Consider the following 20,456-nt stretch of genomic DNA (forward strand, 5'->3'; position numbering starts at 1 on the left):
AACAAGTGGTGGTACTCTCCAGATGCAGCTGCCGTGCTGGGCTTAGCACAAAATTAGCTTGGAGGAATTGTGTCATTTCTCACTTTTATTCCATATCCAGGTGGGTTAGAGAACTTGTCTGAGATGGAGGAAGCCCATGTTTAGGTAAGCTAAGCTCTTTTCACTGCATGGCTCTCTTTCTAGACTAAGGTAGTTCTTCTGTACATGTCTACAAGTAAATGTCTGGAGGTCTGTGAAATTTTCTGTATGAAATTAGGTATTATGGACATATCAATCAACAACAAAATGGGTCTTCAAGGTGCTGAGAGTAGAAGCTTTAATGTGATTTACATTCTCTTGTGAATGTAGTGCCAGAGGCTGATCTTTAAAGAGGCGTTACCATCCTCAATACAAAGCTGTATATTTTGAAAAATTCCCAGCTCCTGGTTCAACTCATCAAAATCTGTTAACTTATACATAGATATAATCCCGTCACCATGATGGGACTTCTCTGCTCAGTTTGAGGTAAGCCAAGCCATGTGTTTGAATATTTGCACCAAGGGAGTTGAACAACAGATTATTCTCACCTCATTGACATTTTCCTAGTTTTATTTGGCTCAGGAAACGCTGCAATGCTGGAATTGGAAAGTAAAAAGTATCTTAAGCTGCTAGACGTGATGAAAAGCAATGCCTTTGAGCAGCAGTCTGGCAGATCTGTCGGGGAGTGATTAGACATTAATAGCAGCTTCATATACTTCATAAAGTTTGCATAGGCAATTTGCACTTTACAAAGTGTGGCATTGTTCTGGAGTGGTGCCCTGATGTGGGCTTCATGAAGCATGCAGGAGGCAATACAGACTTTATGAAGTCCACATTGAGGATAAGTGTCAAATTAAGTAGGAGAAAGCACACCAAGCCCTGATATTTGACTTGGAAACTCATGCCCACCTGTTCCCTGAAAGCTCCTGCTTCATCAGTTCTACAGGATTGCACTTAAAACACAAGTCTTGAGCATATTTTACTAGTTTGTGAAATTATTTTAATATTCAAGTGTTCAGAATCTTAATTCTAGTTGTTTTAGAAAAAAAAATCAAACTAGAAAACAGGTATGAAATACACTAGTAGAAAAAAATCTTTAGCATAGTGGTATGTGGTCACTTGTATGGATCTTTGGGTAAAAAGTTACACAATGTAGGGGAAAAGCATGACTGACAAAACCATTATTCTGTGAGTTTCTCCTGCAGACCTCATTCTTCTGACAAAAATTATTAATTTCTCTTGAAAACCAGATACTAATTATGGGACATGACTAATAGGGCACAGCAGAGGAAACCTCTCTTGGATGTAAGCCCTGATTGGTGCGATAAAAAGCCATGGATTTTTAGACCTTCCTTTTATTACTAGGTGTGTTCATAACGGCACAATTTCAGCAGGACAGGGGAAGAGGAAAAGTGAAAAGGAGGAGGTGTGATGGTCCCATCTCTCAGAGCAGCCAAGATTGTCTCTGTTATTTGCTCTTGGAGGAGATAAGTGATAGGTCTTTGAACCCCAGAGGATGAAGAAGGAATTGAACTTGGGTGTCTCACTTCCCAGGCAATTGTCTTCTGACCTCAAGTTTTTTCATAGTATTATAAAAAATAAATTTCAGCTTCTGAGTGAACGAGTTTTAAAGCTAAGTCTTCCCACTCTTATCATTACATGGAAGCAAATTTATCTTCAGAAGGACTGAGGTTGTTCTTGAGACAGGGACACACACACAGCAGGTTTCAACCGAGAAAGTACTGAAATACCCAAAACTCTTGGGCAGCATACGTATGTTCAGGTCCTGGAGGATGGGTGTACGTACCTCACTGCAGCCTGAAGGCACCTGGGAGGTGGGATCCACGGTGCAATCTCTGTCTCAACATTTGTTCTCAGTTCGTGGTTACCTTGTTGGTTGCTGCTGCAGTCACCCTGGAGCACCCAAATCCCCATAAATTCCCATTGTAAAGGGAACTGAAGCACCTGAACATGACTTCTGCTGACTGTGTGCGAGGAGGCCAGGTACCTGAGTGCACTCTCAAGCTTAAATGTCTGACAAGTCCACACCTCCCTGATGCTTGGACCCCTTTGAGTCAGCAGGACCTGACCTTCAGTGAGGGCACACACTGGTTCGGAATGGCTGTGCTCGGAGTTTCAAATGGGGCAAAATGCCCCCTGTCCAAAAGGAAACCCTGTTTAATGAAGGTCTGCAGAGGCTAGGTCTTACAAAAGTCACATTAATAAGACTGGTTATTGGCTCTTCTTCCTCACACTCTTACGACCCACTGCGCAAATCAAAGTTTGCAACTTGCCTTCGAAGCAAGTGTTTTTATATCTCATTGTGAATATAATCTATAGTGAGTTTGGCTTACATTGTAGATAGAGGATGAAACTCCTTTTTTTTAATTTCTCAGTGCATGGGTTACCTGTGAAATGTAGAAAGCAGGTGGCTTATTGAAAAACAGACACAAAAAGATAACAGCTCTAAATATTGCATGGATTTTTCCCCACTTACCAAGCTACTGATTAGATTATCCTAAGTCACTTTTGAGGACAACTGACCATTCACATCCATATTTTGATTAATTATTCCACAAGATCTCTTAGTTTACAAATTGGTCATTTCAGGATTATACTTTCAGTTGTCTCATATGCAACAGTTTAGCAGGTTTTGGGTTACTATGTTATAGACACTGGAAAGGATCTTTTCCTTTTTAATTTGAAAAGTGTTAGAAGTATGACATTGCAATGTAGATGACATAGTCTTTCCAGCTACTAAATCTATGAGCTAAGATGATTGATTTTTATCTAGTTTAAATCAGTATGAAATTGATTAAATGACCTGGTAAATTTTGTCATTCAGCTGGGAGAGAGAAAAGCCCAGTGCAGTGTTTCAACAGCTGCTTCATTGCTTGTCCATTACTTAACAACTGAAATACAGCAGTTTGTGTATGACTAGGCAATGTACAGATATTGTTTTAGAGCATCATTATGAGTCTGGTAAATGGGTTTAGGCTATGGATATGAAAACAAACTCTCTGTAATTTTCTGTAGCATTGTTTAAAGGGCTTATGATTGGCACTATAACTGATTGTATTGACCAAAAGAGCTGTGGACATCTGGCTTTCTAGGCCTACAGATGAAAGACCATATGTTATAAAAAAATGTAGCGTGAGAGGGGAACACATAGTTGTACGCTGAACACATAAGCAGAGGTCAAAGCTCAGAGAAATCCAATTCTGTCACCAGTGTTGCTCCAACAAGGGGTGAATGATGTCAGACTGCTGGGCAAGGCAGAAACGTTGCTGACTTGGTGTCCAACACATAGTTAAGCAGACAGTTTAAATCTGTGGAAACCTCATGGATCTCTCTGCTTCACCTTCCCCGACGATGAGGAGAAGAATAGTTTACATTACAAATGCCCACAGCTTACCAAAACTGTATTTTGTCTGTATCTTCAGCTGTTTCACCAAGTTTCAGTGGAATCCAGTGCAACTGTTTAAGATCAAATCAGGGCATATTAACCATTTTCAACATCAATCCCAGTTTTCTCATGCTTACAGTTCTGGAAACAATGCATCCATTCAAATTCATTGCAAATGAGTTAGGAAGGGACTGAAGCCCTCTCTTCACTCCTAATTTACTGTTTTATGCCATTTTTTCAAATGCTAATATCAGAGAGGCAGTCATAAGCTTAACATAATTTGCTTGTGCTGTTCCTTATTTGAGCTCACAAAAAGACGTATGAATTTTATAGGCCCAGCGTGGAGTGTGGGCTGTTGAAACAGCAATATCTTCACTGGTTTAGGAAAAAACATATTTCAAAATGTAAAATGGGAAAAAAAATTGTTGCTTTACATAACACCAAATGCTACACGGTAGCATATCTTTCATTTTCGTTAGTGATCAATGGAAAAGAATCGTGTATGAAAATTGTGCTCAAGGGATACAGATTAGAGATCTTTACTCTTGAAGTCAGTATAATACATTTCAGAGACTAAGTAAACAAAATTCACACCAGTTGGTTGGCATTTTGAGAGGTGCTAACTCAGCATACTGCTGCAAGTTTCTGCTGAATCGAGCACTTTTTATTCTTTGAAACAAACATCTGTGATTCAGTGTGATAGATTTTAATATAGTCAGACAATAGAACAAGATGTGTTTTCAAGAAAAACATTAGTGTGAATGAATGGTTCTTGCAAGCTCCACAATACCCACTTGTAAATTTATTGAATAATAGATTTCTCTCCAGATTACTCCTTTCAACTAAGAATAATCTTTTTTCTTAGTAAGTGAAGTCAACAGAGCAGACAAAAGGGCATTTTTCCCCAAAACATCATATCAAACATTTTAAATTGGAATTTTTACATCATATACTAAACTACAGTGTTTGTGCGTGTCAGTGGGTTAAGGTGACTTAATGCACTGAATTAAAAGGTACCAAGGCACAATATGCAGTAGAGCCAAGCACATTACAACTCACAGTATCATTCACTTTTACTACTGTTTGTTTTCACGCTTCCACTATGTAAAGTTACTCAAAGCAGTTCTAAACAAGAGGAGGGAGAAAAAAAAACACAACTAAATTCATTCCAGGACTAGGAAAAGGATGTTATTCCCCACCTCCCAGGAAATTTAGTAAATATGACCTCAAGCCTGAACCAGCTTCAGTCTGTCTTGGATTTTTAAGATTTTCCTAATCGATTTAATCCCAACCACCAGCTATGTGTGGCCTTTTACAGTTCTTCCCCCAGGTTTTGTAACAGATTGTACACAATATGGGCCGCAAATCAGACAACTGCTTTGATTTCAAGGAGCACAGGCTGTATGCAGAGCTCACGGTCACTGCTCCTTGCAACCCCAGACCTGGCACCCACAGGGAAGCGTGGAAGTTCTCTAGATACTTGCAGAAGACCGTTGCATAGCATTTAATTTTGTGTTCATTAATCATTTTGTCATGGGGTTCAGATCATAAAGTGGATACAGTTGTTCATTAGCAACAAAAACATACGCAAACAAAGAAGCAAGCCAAGAAGCTGCTAGTGACTGAAAAGTCCAAGGCTGACCATCACATGCTGTGGAGTCACAAACATCTATCTTTAGACCAAAAAAATCTGACCCTTCCACCATCTATAAGAGTCCAAATTTGATTTTCTTGTTCTACTCGTACTTCAAGGGTAAGGCCATTTCATACAGGTTGTATTGAAGCCTCAGTGGTCTAAACATGCAGAAGAGTTTACAACTTCCCAGCCAGCCAGGTTTGTGCTCCTACAAATCTTTCCATATGAACAGTCTTCCCTACCACACGTTTTTCCGAAAATCTTTGCCAGCTGAAAGGCAGAGACTCACAGCCTGGCTTTTGTGGTCTTATTTCTGGCAGCAACGATAGGTAATGAGAAAGATTCCTCCTGAGGCCTTTTCCAGAGGTATTTTCTCTCCCAGCTTCCCAGCGGAGGAGGAAAACACAAGGTATCTGCAGAGAGTGACAGCTTCTGTTTGTCATGTCAAACATCCCAGACTCTATCCCCATCCTCTGGATGGAATCATTCACACGAAGAAGATTACCCAAAAGGATTATTGTGCAGCTGGATTATCCACAAACACAGCTCAGTCAACTAATAAACCAGCACCTTTATGTATTTTTCTGCCTTTTAACCTCCTGGTTCCCGGTACTTATAGTACTTACCCTTTTGGGCACCACCAGATTTTAGTAGATGCTGAATACACAATTGATGAAGTTATCTTTGTGGCTAACCTGGCAAGTCTGAGCCATTTCTCATCAGCCACAAGATGTCAGTGTTGCTGAATGTTATTATTCTTATACATCCTTACCTGAGAAGAAGCATCCACAGATGTTGCTGAGGGTGGCTATGGACACTGGGCTGGATTCAATAGTCTCATTTAAAAAAAACAAAAAAATAAATCACACACAACTAAGACAATAAAAGCCTGCATGGAAAATTGCAATTTGGTATTAACCATGATAAATAAAACTTGAACTACATGGTTATTGCTGCCACCTTCTCCTAATATGCAAATCCTTGTGTCTTTTCACAAGTCCCAGAGCAACTCGTACAACACTTGAACTTGGCAGATGGTTCTTGCATGATGATGTCACTTGGAAGGGAGCAACCAGAGATGACACCAGAGCTTTTTCATCATGAAGAAATTAGTCTATCCCACCAGAAATGAGACTGTCCAGAAACTATGAGGCTGTCCAGGAACTCTGAGTCTACCAGCTCTTGCTAAATACGATGCCCAGAATCAAAGAGCATGCTAAGAGCTATGTCCTCTTTGTAGTCTTGGTATGTACCTTGGCACTCTTCTGTCTCTGAGAGCAAACTCTGACCACATTACTCCATCGTGGAGACCTTTCCATGCCAAGGCTTGTTTCCTCCCTGTATCACTTCCCCAATTGTATGAGTACATGTTTTTGTAAGGCCAAATTACAAATCAGTTTAATGGTCTATTTGGTTTTAAAACCCTTTCCTCTTCCTAACCCTTCCCAAAAGGCCAAGGTCAGGCAGAAGGGGAACTTTTGAACCGATATTGTTGTGGACTCAATGTATTGTGAAACAGCACCTCGGATTTCCTCTGCAGACCGAGCGACCCACATGTCGATTATTTTTCTGCTTCCTCCTTGGTTGCAGAAGTTTGTCTTCACCAAACACTGACTTGACTTCCACTTCTAAGTATAGCAGAGCATGGCTACAATTAGCATGAGAATTCCTGTTTACATCTTTTGCTGCCATTCATGTCCTCTGAACTTGTTTACTTCTGGAATCACAGGAAGCATGGCTTGGTGGGAGTGGAGACAGGACTGTTCGCCGTGAAACAGATGTGTTGAATAGAGATAGATGAGTTTATACACACTTGCAGCTATAAAAATACACAATGGGAACATGGTTATTTGAGATGGGAAGTTAAGTGGACAGTTTAATACATACAATCCATCTATACTTTCTTTTCAAAAATATGAATAATCTTGCAATAGCAAATCCAAATATTTTAATTATGAGGGACATATTAGGGGAAAAGAAGATTTTACCTAATTCTTACAGTCTTTCCCCAGCTGGCTTCCTTGCTCCTCTTTTTCTCCCCAAACATTGTTTGAAAAATACTGCCATACACAAAGCAACGAAATAAACCTCAGGGAAAGTCTTTCCTCTTTCCAAATCTTCCCTCCACTCGTGCTGAACACCTCAACTAGGAAAATCCATTCCCGGTTTAATAGAAATCATTCTTCACAAAGACACCTCCTGACAGCTCCTTCCTGTTCCATGAAACAGTCTGGCTGTAGTGACCATAAATCCCTGTGTTTACCTCCGTCCCGTCTTTGCATTGTGTCGAAGGCACATTTTCCCTGCAAGAGTCAGAGATTCTGGTTGCTTGACATGTTCCCGCCTCCCCTGTTAGTGACAGTGGGGACAAACCTGCCCATATTCGCGGGTCTGAAGTCGCGGTTGTGCAGAGGCACGGGCTGGCTCCTGGCTGCGTGCACAGGGACCGTGTGTCTGCAGTTCTCGGCTGCTTGGAAATCTGGTAGATTAATGCCCAAAGTGGCAGAGTTGGCAGGAGTGCAGCAGCGAGATTCTCAGAAAAGCCTGACCATTTCTGTTGAACTAGCTCGCTTCATTAAAAAGTTGCATTTGCCGGGGTCATCTCAGGATGAGGATGACTAGGATTTTTCTTTATTATTATTTTCTTTTTTAATTTTTATTTTATTTTTTGGGGTCCCACTCAGTTTAAAGATGTTTTCTTGCAAATACTAAAATTTCCAAGCTATCTGCCCAAACTACATAGACTTGCTTAAACTCTGAACTATAAACCTTTGGGGAGAGGGGCGTTAGTTTTTTAATATAACTCCTGGAAAAGTTGAAGAGGTGACTAAAGCAGGGTTATTTGATCCAGCTCATACGTACGTAGCAGGCTGGCTTAGCTAAACAAGGCATTGTGCTTCAAATAACTAAGAGCAGTCTGAGAGGTAGAGGTTGGGACAGCATGGGAAAGGATTTCATCAGCCTGAAATTAATAAAGACAGGGAGGGAAATACAAGACTTAGAAAGTAGAGAGAGTGGAGGAGTATCTAATTTCAGGCACTCCAGTGTAAAGGTGAAACAGCCTCGTTAATGTGCACTCTGGCATAAGCCAGTTTCGGCATCAGAGTCTTGCTGTAAGGATTTACCTTTTTCACCTGCTTTTGTTTTTCCGCCCCCCTAACAAACTTGGGATTTTGGTGGTGGGAGGTAGGGCAAGGCATAGTCCTAGGGCACTTGTTTTCTTTTGAGTGGGGACTTCTTAAGGAAAGAAAAATGCAGTTCTTATTTTAAATTATAAAAGGACAAACCTCAGCTGTATTGCTGAATTCAGTTTCACATGCAATAACCTTGCAAATGGTGCTTGAAAGTCAAGTCAAATTTTAGTATAAATGATATTTCCAGGTTAACATTAACATATGAGACACTGCCCTTTATGTTTCACTATCATCCCTTCGAATGTCTTGAACAGTAATTTTAATAGAACCATAAAAATCTTCAATTTCCTCTGTAGATTTAACCAATGCCAAGAGCCATAAAAAAGTTATGCTTCTGTCTCATTTGTAAGGTTTGTGATTATTGTAACATCCCCATTTTTGCAGGTCTTGTGTACTTAGATCCTAAGCTTGTTACCTCATTGCTTAAAAATACCTCGCCAGTAAGAACTGCTCAAACTGTTTTGTCCTTACTTGCTTCTTCTAACAAGGATGTTAGAATTGGAAGCCCTAAGAGGAAGGATAAAAAAAGGAGGTATAGAAAGATCCTGATGCCAATGTGCTTCATAATTTGCCTTCAGTGAATATTCAGTCCTGTGGATTAAACAAGGGCACTGGAAAGTTATTTGAATATGCCTCAAATGCTGATAAATGATCAGGTTTTAACGTGAGAAATTTAAGCCCACAAAGTAATTTCTTGATAAACATTCAAATGACAGAAAACAGTGGGGAGAGCAAAGATGCAATCTCAGATAAAACAAAGCCTTTCAACACATGGCTCTGTTGCTGCAAGAAGGAAAATGTGTCACCACAACAAACACAGGGGCAAGGAGGCTGCAGGAAGGCTGCAGGAGAAATGTCACCTCGCAGCTGCAAAGACCAGCTTTGATGGCCCCAGAACCCCATCGCCATTCCAGCCACCTCGCTCTGGTACCAATGACTGTGCAAAGGGACGGGAAAACCGTCCATGCCAGCTGGGAGCTGGGGATGGGGATGTTCCTTTACTGGATGAACTAGCCGTGGTAGGTCCGGTGTGAAGAGCCTGACTCATCATTTCCCGCAATGCCGCAAACTTGGCCATGAGCAAGAGCGTGGTGTCCCCGGCCAAATGCAACCCTTGCCCCGCACGGACGGGCATCCAAGCTCTGTCATACCACCCAGCCTTCCCATGCCACAAATCATCCGCTCAGAGGTAGCTGTATGTTTTGAGCAGCCATCTCATTCGTGCTTTCCTTCCCTGATTTGAAAAAGGAATACCTCGTACTGTCCGAGTGCCTTTAGGAGTTATAAATGCTGCAGAGAGAAGAACAGATCTCCGTCTTTTAACTATTCTGCATTCAGGCTGTGAGCAAGACGTGACTGCTCGGACAGAGGTGGCTTGATTAGCACTTCACAATTCACAAATAAGTATTTTCACTTTTTTAAAAATTTTGGTTAAAAGTTTTGTGGTTTTTTGTTGTCTTTTTATTTTTACCTTAACATCTCTGGGGAAGAGCTTTCACCAAAGCTGCTCTGCTGTTTCTTAAGGAAAAATGTTGTTTTGACCATGTGAAAAAGCAAAGCGAAACATTCTAGCTTGGCCTAATGCTTCTGGGGCTTGAAATATGACAGAAGCATCATTTCAGGGATAGGAGAGGCATTTTGCTGCTATTATGAATATTTGCCCAAACTTGGCCAGAACAGGCACTTCATCTTACACAGTTTCAGTCAACTCATTAGGGTTCAAAAGTGCAACTTCCAAAAACCCATGGAAATATAGCTCCAGTCATAGCATCATAGAATCATTTTGTTTGCAAGAGACCCTCAAGATCATCAAGTCCAACCATAGACACAGGAGCAGAACTGGAGTTTCTCAGGCTTCTGCCAGATATTGCAGGCTGACCTTAAAAATGGGTTCATTGGGCATTAGGCCAAAGGTTCCACATGTATTACGGGGCGAGTCTTTCACAGTTGACCACTGGCAGGTCATCTTATTTTTCCAGATGCTTTGCTACAGACACCAACTGTATGATATTTAAGCACTATGAAATATGAAAGGCTCTGAAATAGAGGATCATAATCATTCTGGTGCAATTTTGATGCAGAAGTGTCTGGCTCCATTCAGTAAATGTATGATAGATGTAATAATGCCGCTTCACAAAGCCAATGTGAACAGAAATGTAATAGTTTGGGGGTATTATCAAGATCCTGTAACAATTAAAAGGACAGAAGGAAGTCTAGGATGAAACTAATAATCCCGTATTAGTTACTAAACAAACCCAGAGGCCATACTTAATAACAGGACTAAAATACCTGTGATCACATCATCTGAGAGTTCAGCATGATGCTAAAGAATAGGTGCCAAACTATGATTTCAAGAAAATCTTTAATTACAGTATTTCGTAACTTTAAGCACTTGATTTACACTTAACATTCAGGGAGTATAGAATTTTTTTCTTGTATTCATACATTAGCTATGCAATACACCCTCTCCAAATTCACAGCATTCTGATCTAAAATAGCCTGAAAATTTGGGAATTGTTGATATATTGCTTGTCTAATGTTTGACTTACTTTCTAATTATAGATTAATATTTTAATTTCTTAATCGTTTCCTTTGATGTTTTGCAAGGTAAGCAATGATTTTGTACAGTTATATATATCCTTACATTAGCATTAGCTACATCCAGCCTTACCCTGGGTTTATTTTTAGTGGAAAATATCCTGAGACTTCACCATTAAAGCATCAGTCATGCCATGAGACTAACCTACAAGAAGAATCTGGATCATCCTTTTTTCAGAAGGCCACATGTAAAATGTCAGTAGGACATAACACTTTGAGTTCAGAAAACGCTTAAGTGTGTTTCTGATCTGGGGCCTGGGTAACACATCAGTTATGGTTATTTGCAAGTCACATTTCAATATCCAGCTTTTCAGGCTGTACATTTTTGTAGTTGCAACTTTCCACCTCCCCCGCACTGATTTAAGTGATGTTATTCTTGGCTAATAGTAATTGTGAGAAAATGGAATTCCATCTGTTTCCACCAAAAGCAGAAAATAGAATGTGAGAATCAATAGAAGACTGCACTTGTTATACACATTTGTCACAATCAGTGGCTTTGCTAAGGAAACGTGTCTGCAGGTATGATTTGCAAAATAAATAGCAAGTCCCAGCATCTGATCACCAGCTGGCTTATATAAAAGTCAGAGCCACTTCTGACAGATACAGATCATGAACTTTCAGACGTTGCACAGCCCCTCCAGACTCGTTCAAGGGCAGTGATGCCTTTCACCGTAAAACTGGACAGATGAGAATTTTAATGCAAGTATAGGTCTGGCTGAGCATTCATCATCAAAGCTTTCATTTTACATCTGGTGGTTGCTCCATCTTAGAAGATCACCTTCTCATACTAATGCTGATTACTCCATATCCCTTGTAATTTCATATGTTGTAACTGTGCGTCATCAGAGATTCCTATATGACTAATATCAGCATCATTTCAGGTTTTCTCCCTAGCATTGAAATCAGCATTGAAATCTCTGTGGCACCCCTTGGCTGAGCTGTCTCATTCATGGTCATGACCAAACCACAGAGAGGCAAACCCACAGTGCTTTCATAAGTCCTGGCAAGCCCGTGCTTCATGTTCAGGCACAGCACCACTCTTCAAATCCATATTCTACCCACCTGGTATGATGATACACCAGTGTCTTATCTGCGTGTTTTTATCGCAACCCTAAACTGGGCGGATCATTTCGAGAGTCCTTCAGCAAGAACTGCTAGATTCCTTCCCAGAGCATTGTGTGTTTAATGTGTACCTTATCACAATTCGCAACACCTTCGCATAATTCTGCTCCAGTGTCTGTGTAATACACCGTATTTTTGCAGATGGTGCTGTGATACAGCCAGTGTCACCTTCAGGTTGGTGGCACGGGTTGAAGCCAGGCTCACCTGTACCCACTGCCAGCAGGAGGAGGTCCAGGGCTACCCCAGTCACATTAGTCAAGAGTTTCCCGCAGGAATAACAGGCATAGCTCAAGAATTTAAAAGGTGATTTAGAGGTTCCTCAGTCCTTGCAAGGCCTACAGTCAGGTAAGTAGAAGGGTTTTCATAAAATATGGACGCTCAACCTTAAAAGCTCAAGTGCCTCGAGCTTCAAAGTTAATGCCTGTTGTTTGCCAAAACGCATAGGAAAAAAGGTGTGTTTGACTGCTGCACAGCAGCGGTAAAAAGAAAAGTCATTAAAAGGGAGCATTGTTGGATGAATAATGCCATTATGTTAGTTCACAGCAGGCTTTCATCTGGAACTCTGTTTGCCATACCTGGGCTTGAATTTTAGCAGAGCGAACATGCAGTAAAGCCTGGAAAGTCCAAAGTGGTTAATTACAATGTTCAGCAGCCTAAAAAGACTCCCATCGGCAGAGAGATTTAAAGCAGTATAACAGCCATGGATTTAGAGGGAAGCAGGTAAAAGGTGACAGAACAGAGGTGTGTAATACAAAGCACAACTTGGGAAAAATAGGGTAAAATCAGGTGTTTAGTTTTTCCTAGAGGTTTCCCTATAGGTCAATGTGGTTATATCATAAAAGTTCTTCAATGAGTCATAGATGTATTTTCTACAGTGCCTGACTGCTGTGAAAATGTTGGAGGAAACAAGGAGTCAACAGCTTTTAAAGAGGGTAGACATTTAAATTTATATCTCCAATTATCTTAACTGAAGTAAAACATATGGAGATGATCACTCTGTAGCAGGGTACAGAACAAAAGCCAATTGCTGAACTCCAAGCTCCGTATGATACCATTTCATCATATCAGCCTACAGTAAGGTGAAGCTCTTATAATGTCCTAATAATAAGCCATAGTTCAGTAGTACACTGAGTGCCATATGTAAAGAAGTTTTTTTAAGCCTTTTCAAAATTCAGGGGGTTACAGATGTTAATAACAAACACAGTAGTATAATATTCATACAGGTTACAGGGAGAACTGCAGGTATTATTTCTCTCCCAGTCAATGCGGCCTGTCCCTGCCTTTTCCAGCAGGAAATGGTCAGCATAGGAATGGGGACAGCATGTGGCTCCAGTCAAACCAAACGTAATGGGAAATGGAAAACACTGAATGAGGCAAAAGTTCATGAGTTTGGTGCCAGTAATTGGACGCTTTTAAGCCTGTGTGAGTTTTGTTGGGTTTTTTTTAAAAAAAAAAGAAAAAATAAGGCAGCTAAATAAATCATATCTGAGAGGAAAATTAAGCTCTCTGAGGATAAAAGCCTGAGTGAAGAGCCAAGATCTGAAGTAAAAGCTGTGGCAGACCCATATCCTGCATTAATCAAGCAGATACCGAGAGATGTACCGTCCTGACCAGCTGGTTATCTGCTTCCTGTCTGCAGAGGCAAGATGTCCCGACCACATCGGCCCCAGCACAAGCTGAACTCAAAACCAAACCCCGCAAAAATTATAACCAACATCTATCTTGAGAACAACAACTGAAGCCGGGACATCTCAAACTGAACACGTGAGCCATCTGCAGCCAGATGGAAAGGTAAGTGACATAGCAGAGTTAAAACCACATCCTCTGTATATTAGACACATATATATATGTGCAGATATATGTGCAGATATATATGCGTGCAGATAGATGTTGAGCACTCAGTTATGCCCACAATGTTATGAGCCCAAGAATAATAAAGTTTGAAAGGGTTGTCATCTTGTCAGGTGAGGTTTCATTGCCTGCCATCTCTACATGTTCTTCCTTTCAACAACCACTGTAGCTTCATATTAACACAGTTTTTAAACATTACAAAAGATGAGAACATCCTGACTGTTTGTTTAAAAGGTGTTGAGAGGGGGTCTTTGAAACATCCTGGTTTTAAAGATTTGGTATCTACTCTTCCTACATGACTTTCTGAGTTTTGAATCTTTCAGTTGTACACAGTTCTGATTTCCAGGTCACTTCTCATGACTGGAAGGAGCAGGAGTCAACCTCAATTTTAGAAACCAATATGTTTTCATTAAATGAGCTGCTTACAGGAGCTGAAGTTTAAAGAATAATAATTAAATAATGCAAGATTAATAACTAGAATAATTGCTTAGCAATACTTCATCAGATTGATTTCTTTTATTCACTTCGATACTGTTGAATACAGCTGTAAGTGCAGCTTGCTGGTGACCCAATCTGTGGGTACAAACCCAGCGCCCTGCCTGTTTAGAGAGACTCTCTGTTAATTATTTCCTTACAAGCACAAAGAGTTCTACCCATTGAAGGTCTAGCAAGGCTGTGTCTGCTGTTTCATTTCTGTGCTAGCCCAAAAGAAGATAACCACAGGAAAGAAATTCATCTCTTCATCATTCCTGTCTTTCACGTGTGCACACAACACATGCATCTTTCCATCTGGAAAGAAAAACAAGTTCCCCTTCTCTGTGCAGCTAAAGCTTGATTCTTTTTTTTTGCTGTAGTCTGCTTCCAGCTGCCTGGTTTCCCAGTCCAGTTTATAGAGATATTTAATTTTTCTGACTGCAGGCAGGTGAGTCCCCAACATCCACTGCAGCAAAGCTCTAATGGTCTGATTGTGAACTGTGTCACTGGGATGCTGGGGCTGCCTTGGTGTAAAGAGACTTACATCCACCTAGAAGCACCCAGATGAGCCACCATACAAATAAATAAATAGATAAATAAATAGATAATGAGAAAATATATACATACAACCAAATGATGTATGTATATTGATATTAAAACCAGACCGAAGTAGAGGTGTGTTGGTTCATAAGGTACCCCAAAACACTTGTATTGTGGCTCTCCACAACCCAGTAAAGATGAGTACTGACTTGGCACCCTTAGCAGCCATGCTCCAATCTCTCAAGCTGAATTAATTAAAAAGCTGCGCTCTAGAAATGTTAATGACAAAAATATGATCGCCATCACAAGCAGTGCGGTGGGATGGTTGATAGACCACACTGCTACAGCAAACAAGACCAGTAAAAGATAAAGAAAAGTGATCCAAGAGGCTTAGTATTCTTAGCTGATGTGGGACAGGGCTGTTGGTGTAGATAGGTGAGGTTTGGCACTCAGCATCATTTGAAAGCTTGATCTAACAACTTGCAAACTGTTGTCAGTGGTGCTGCTCACCACGCCACGAGCTGAACAGACTTTGTGTGATGTGAATTTCCTTGCACAAGGAGCTCTGCTTGTTCTGGGAAATCACCTCTCAAGGGGCACCCTCTTCAGCAAATAGAACGGAAACAATTCATAAGGCTAAAATTGATGCTGAATTTCAGATGCATGTAAACAAGATATCAGTGATGTTCAGCACATCTCTGAAGGTTTCTGCTGCAATGTGTGGGTGAATGTCCTGAGCAAAGCAGCTCTGCCTTTGAGTAATCTGTGAAGAACAAAACTGGTTCCAGCTCACTCTTGCAAGAGCATCTCGGCACACAGCTTAGCCACAAAACATCATTTCCCGTACTGTGACATTTATCTGCCATGCAATTTGTAGAAATCCCTGAATTTCAAGAAGAAAATGTGGCAGATTGTTTGTCAAACGCAAGTTACTAAAAGTGGTAAATGACTTTTTTTTACTACCTCTCCCTGATCCATGCAGCTGAACACACAAATCACTGAGTTCACTGAAGTCTGGAAAAACTCACAGTTCCGGAGTTAATCATTAATATTGTGGGGTTACAAGGAGGTATTTTTAAGATTGCCACAGCATGTGGGAAATTCCCATGTGTGTTCCCTGCAGGTTTTCAAGAAATAGCCTTTTCTATTTGGCTCAGATGCTTTTGTAATTGTTTACATAAATTGAATATGAAGTATCAAGGTCAGATATTTTCCAGAAAGCCAAGGAAAACAATTTACCATTCTGTTGTGTGAGAAAACACCAGAACAATTCCAGTGTTAGTCAACTTCCTTTTCTTTCTCTTGCTTTACGTGGTATTACACTATATGGCAGAAAACACTGAAACCCTGCTTACTTAGTAGAGTGTGCAATCTGTTGGATGCAGAAATCCCAAACTGAGAAAGGTGGCAATAAGTTTAACCTCACATTCTCAAAGCAAGCTTATTTCCTTAAATTTTGTATTCCAGATACCCAGCACAAGCTGCAGTATCAGCTCAGTTCCCAGCAAAGGAACCTAAAAATATATACTATTATAATTGCTTATTTTTGAAGGGATCTTATCTCCCAGTTAGTATTATAAGTGGCAAGAATAGCCAGCAACAACTCTTTTTTTCCCTTCAAATTACAGATGGCTGAGTTCTTACTAAATCAAATCATTATCTGGTGATATTTTTTCCCAAAAATACTTCAGATGTTTGCACTGCCCAGCACCAAGGGTTTGGGAGGCTCTTTTGAGAGCTATGTAATTGGAAGGGTCACCTAATCCTTCAGCAGCTTTGGGAAGAGAAACCCTTTTCCATCCTAAACCTACCTAACTGGGCTAGAAACATAGTGTAAGACACCCTGGCCGTGACCCCTAGTAGATGTTTTGCCACCAAGATCAAGGGAGGTTTTAGGATTAAAAAGTTGTGTAATACAAGCCAAAAATGTCAGTATTTCTTCCAGGGTGGGAGGATCCTCTTCACCAAACCCCAAAATACATATATCACGAATTTTGTGAGGCTGTTCAGCTGAAATGTTCATCGTAGCTGGCTCTCCTTACCTGCTCTCATGCTCGGAGGCTCACACTTGGGAAGTCAGTTCTGTGGATGCACAGCTTGAGAAATTTCAGCTGACATAGTTGGAGACCAATATAGATCAGTAAAAGGCGTTTCTAAGAATTAGACATCTCTGCGAATGGTGCTGCTATGTATTTTTACCGTCTTCCTTTAACCTCATCTTTCCATTTAAAGTTTAGCACTCCATAGGGCACCAGAGTTCAGGAAAGACGTTGAATCTCCTCTCGTCTGTGCTGCCTGTCCAAACACCAGATCACGTCAAGACTGGAGATTTACCAAAGAGTCTTTCAGCAAAGGCTCCCGAATCTCTTTGCTGCAATGAGCAACACAACCCTTGCAAAACAAATATCAGAATGAGAAAATGCAGCCACTGAAATGTAGGTTTGGGCCAATGCTTTCAGGAAGCACACAGATCAATTAGTCTGAATCCAGAGGAAAACAGTGAAAATGAGGGAAGGTTTAAACTCCATCAGTTATGAGGAAAGATTAAAAGGATGGGATTTGTTTAGTCTAGCAAGGAGAAAATGGAGAGGAATGGTGATAGCAGTCTCCGAACAGATGGACTTGTAGCTGCAGAAGAAGGAAGTGACCATCCCTGGCGCTCCCGGGGAGCCTGGCAAGAAGCATCGGTGTCCTGCTGGCCTCGAGGGGGGCATGAGCAAGGTGATGGGAAAGGAGTTTTTAACGTTAAGACCTGAAGGCTTTTCCTAGAGAGGCTGCAGGACCTCTGTCGCTGGAGGTTTTTGAAAACACTTGAGGCAAACATATGCCAGGAGTATTTAACGTGAAGCCCATCTTGCCTGGGTGAGGAGATGGACTGGATGACCTCCCAAGAGCTCTCCCAGCCCTATTTTCAATTATTCTGTTCTTCCTTTCTTTAAGATGTGTGGAGCAGTGTGTAATTGCTTGTCACAACCCATTTATAAAAAGCAATTGTCTTACAAAATTCCAGTAGGATACCCGGAGACAGTGCCTTAGAAGCAAACGCTGAATCTTACCTCATTTCTTTACATGACTGCCTTGACATCCCAGACTTTCTTGTCCAGTCCTGTTTTTCCTCTGGCTGTCACAGGTTGGCTCAAAGATTTTTAAGAGCACATTCAGAAACTCTGGTTAAAAAAAAATATATATATCTGTCTCAATGAGTAATTAAAAACAAAACTCCAGATGTATTTAGAAACAAAAAACATAGGTAACTAATGCTGCAGTTGATGGTAAGATATTAGAAAGGAAAGCTGCACAGACTAGGATATATCCTTCAGTTGTGTACTGCACTCTAAGCAAATAGGTAATTTGGCAATTTGATTTTTGATGCACCAAAAACATGTCTGGAAAGAATACGAGTATACATATGAACTTATACATACTCTCCTTCCCACTTTCTCGGTAACTGAGGACCAAAACTCCTGAGGTATTAAAGTTTTTAACACTCTTCCATTGTGAACCAGGTAGCTAAGCATCACTGCAGAGCTGAGCCCAGATTTATCTATCAAGTTCAATATTAGCCTGAAGACCTTCCCAAGTTTGGTCGGACATGGCAGAGCCCACCTAAGGACTCCCAGTGTTGTTTGCCCATGGTTGTGGTCATAAAGTTGTTCTCTGATCATGCTTTGCCTGAGAAATAAATCTGCCTCATAGCTCGACATTTCATACAGGCCTGGGGCGCTTGGTAAAAGGTCAGAAAACCACAACAAAAACATTTCAGAATGTTTTTCATTACTTGCTCCCACCTAAAAATGTTCCTCTATTTTTGAGGCTGTGATCTTTCCAGAAGCTCACACAGACCGAAATCTTTCTTACTCCAGATCCACATATCTTTAAAATAATAATAATCTCCTTCATTTTTCAATAATTCACTTAGCAATGCAAACAGTTTATTTTTGAGTTAATAAGTTATTGTACCATGTCTATGAAAAATACCTGAGACAACCATGTTGTTGTTCAGGCTGTCTGAATTAAGTCCCTTTTTCATCTTTCGTAAGGTTCAAAGCTCCATTTAGATCTCTCATGATTGTTTGGACATGTGATGTGTCCTGCAGACTCTGCTCTCATTTACAGGCTTGGGAAGATCAAAGAATCATTTCCAGCCTTTGAAGCCCAACACTTCAAAATCTACATTCCAAATTACTGGAAGAGTTTCTTCAACGTCCTGACCCTATTCTGCTTTTCAAAGCATCTCTCCCTGACCCACAGGAGCCCAGTGCCCACCTTATTCTCACCATGGACTAAATGCAGTTGATGAAATTTGGTGCCTGTCTCCTTGTTTGCAGAAGCCATCCCACTGGAACCCTGCAATGCAAAAGCAGGTGGGGCAAGGAAGACTTTCTCCAGGCTGTAGCACCCAACATTCTCCAGCACCATTTCTATATGCCACGATGCCTCTACAGTCTCCTCATCGAGTGGAAAACTTTGACTGGTGCCAGAAAATTTTCTGAAGGAGAGGGGTTTCATTTCAGGGAGAGGAAGGTGAGATGGAAACATAGTTGGCCACACTGCTGGCCTGCTCGCTGTCAGCTCCAAGTGGAAGTCTCATGTGAAGCTCGGTCTCTGACGCCCTACGTGATAACTGATGTTACAGTGTATTTTTTACCTTGGTGCAACCCATCATGGTGGGACTCTTTCTCAGCCCTAGTGGTGACATAGGCTCACGTTTAGCCATCCAGAACTTTAGTGTAGCCTGGAAAGCCTTGTGTGATTCTGCTGTTTTAAGTGGACTGCTATTTAATTTATTTTTTTTAAAAAAATCAAAATATCAGAATAATGATGCAAATATTTTAAACTACTGAAAGAATATGTTCTGATTGTACCTCGTTAACTCCAAAGTGAAAGGTTCTACTACCCAATAATTGTAATTACAAGTAATAACTTCTTTCTCCTTAGAACGGAGAATTTCAATTCACTGCAAATTCAAAGCCATTTAACAATAAGACTGACAGCGGGAACAAGAGAAGACCCACATCTATTCAGACAACATAAAGCAGCGCTTGCTTTACAACAGCATTTTGTGACTAACTGAACAACTGGGAAAACTCAGCAGGACTGCTTTTTGAAAGGAAAGACAGATATACGTAAATTCATTTGGGCATGACAAGCCAATAGCAAATGCAACAGCAAAACAATTATCTGCCTTCAAAAGACAATATGGAAGGCGCCTTTCTTTATTCATGCAATGCCATTAAAAAGAAATAAAGTGAAAAAGCCACGTGGGCCGCAATATTATCCCACTGCTCATTTATTAAGACTCATTTCTGGAGAGACCTTCTGCAAGGGCAGGAGTCCCCCAGGCTCTGCTGCGGAGGACGCAGCCTTGCGCTGCCGGGAAAAGCTCTTCTGCAACGTAATTAGACAACAAAACCAACTGTGAAAAGCTTTGGGAGTCTGAGTCCCCCATCCTCATCGTTCAGAGTAAATAAAGGGTAAGTGATTGCCTTCATATGAAAACAACCTTCCCCTCCACATCAGAGAATGGCAAATAGAAACCACCATACACATCTCACGGCCTTGCTGTGGCAAGGCGAGTCTGGAGGATTACAAGAGAGTAATTACTCTGCAATAGTTT

General features: G+C 40.8%; 1 long non-coding RNA gene across 1 annotated transcript in view; it reads right to left on the bottom strand.

Annotated features, from left to right (window-relative positions):
- Positions 1 to 4,032: 4,032 nt before the first annotated feature.
- LOC139827965 (uncharacterized) overlaps positions 4,033 to 20,456 on the bottom strand; it is a 28,696-nt gene continuing 12,272 nt past the window's right edge. Inside the window, exons 2-3 of the long non-coding RNA XR_011739113.1 lie at positions 17,896 to 18,006; positions 4,033 to 6,879 (exon numbers count right to left, since the gene is read on the bottom strand). This is a non-coding gene — a long non-coding RNA (uncharacterized lncRNA). The remainder of the gene's footprint in view (positions 6,880 to 17,895; positions 18,007 to 20,456) is intronic.

The sequence above is a fragment of the Patagioenas fasciata genome, chromosome 4 (assembly GCF_037038585.1).
Source record: "Patagioenas fasciata isolate bPatFas1 chromosome 4, bPatFas1.hap1, whole genome shotgun sequence".
Taxonomy (NCBI): Eukaryota; Metazoa; Chordata; class Aves; order Columbiformes; family Columbidae; genus Patagioenas; species Patagioenas fasciata.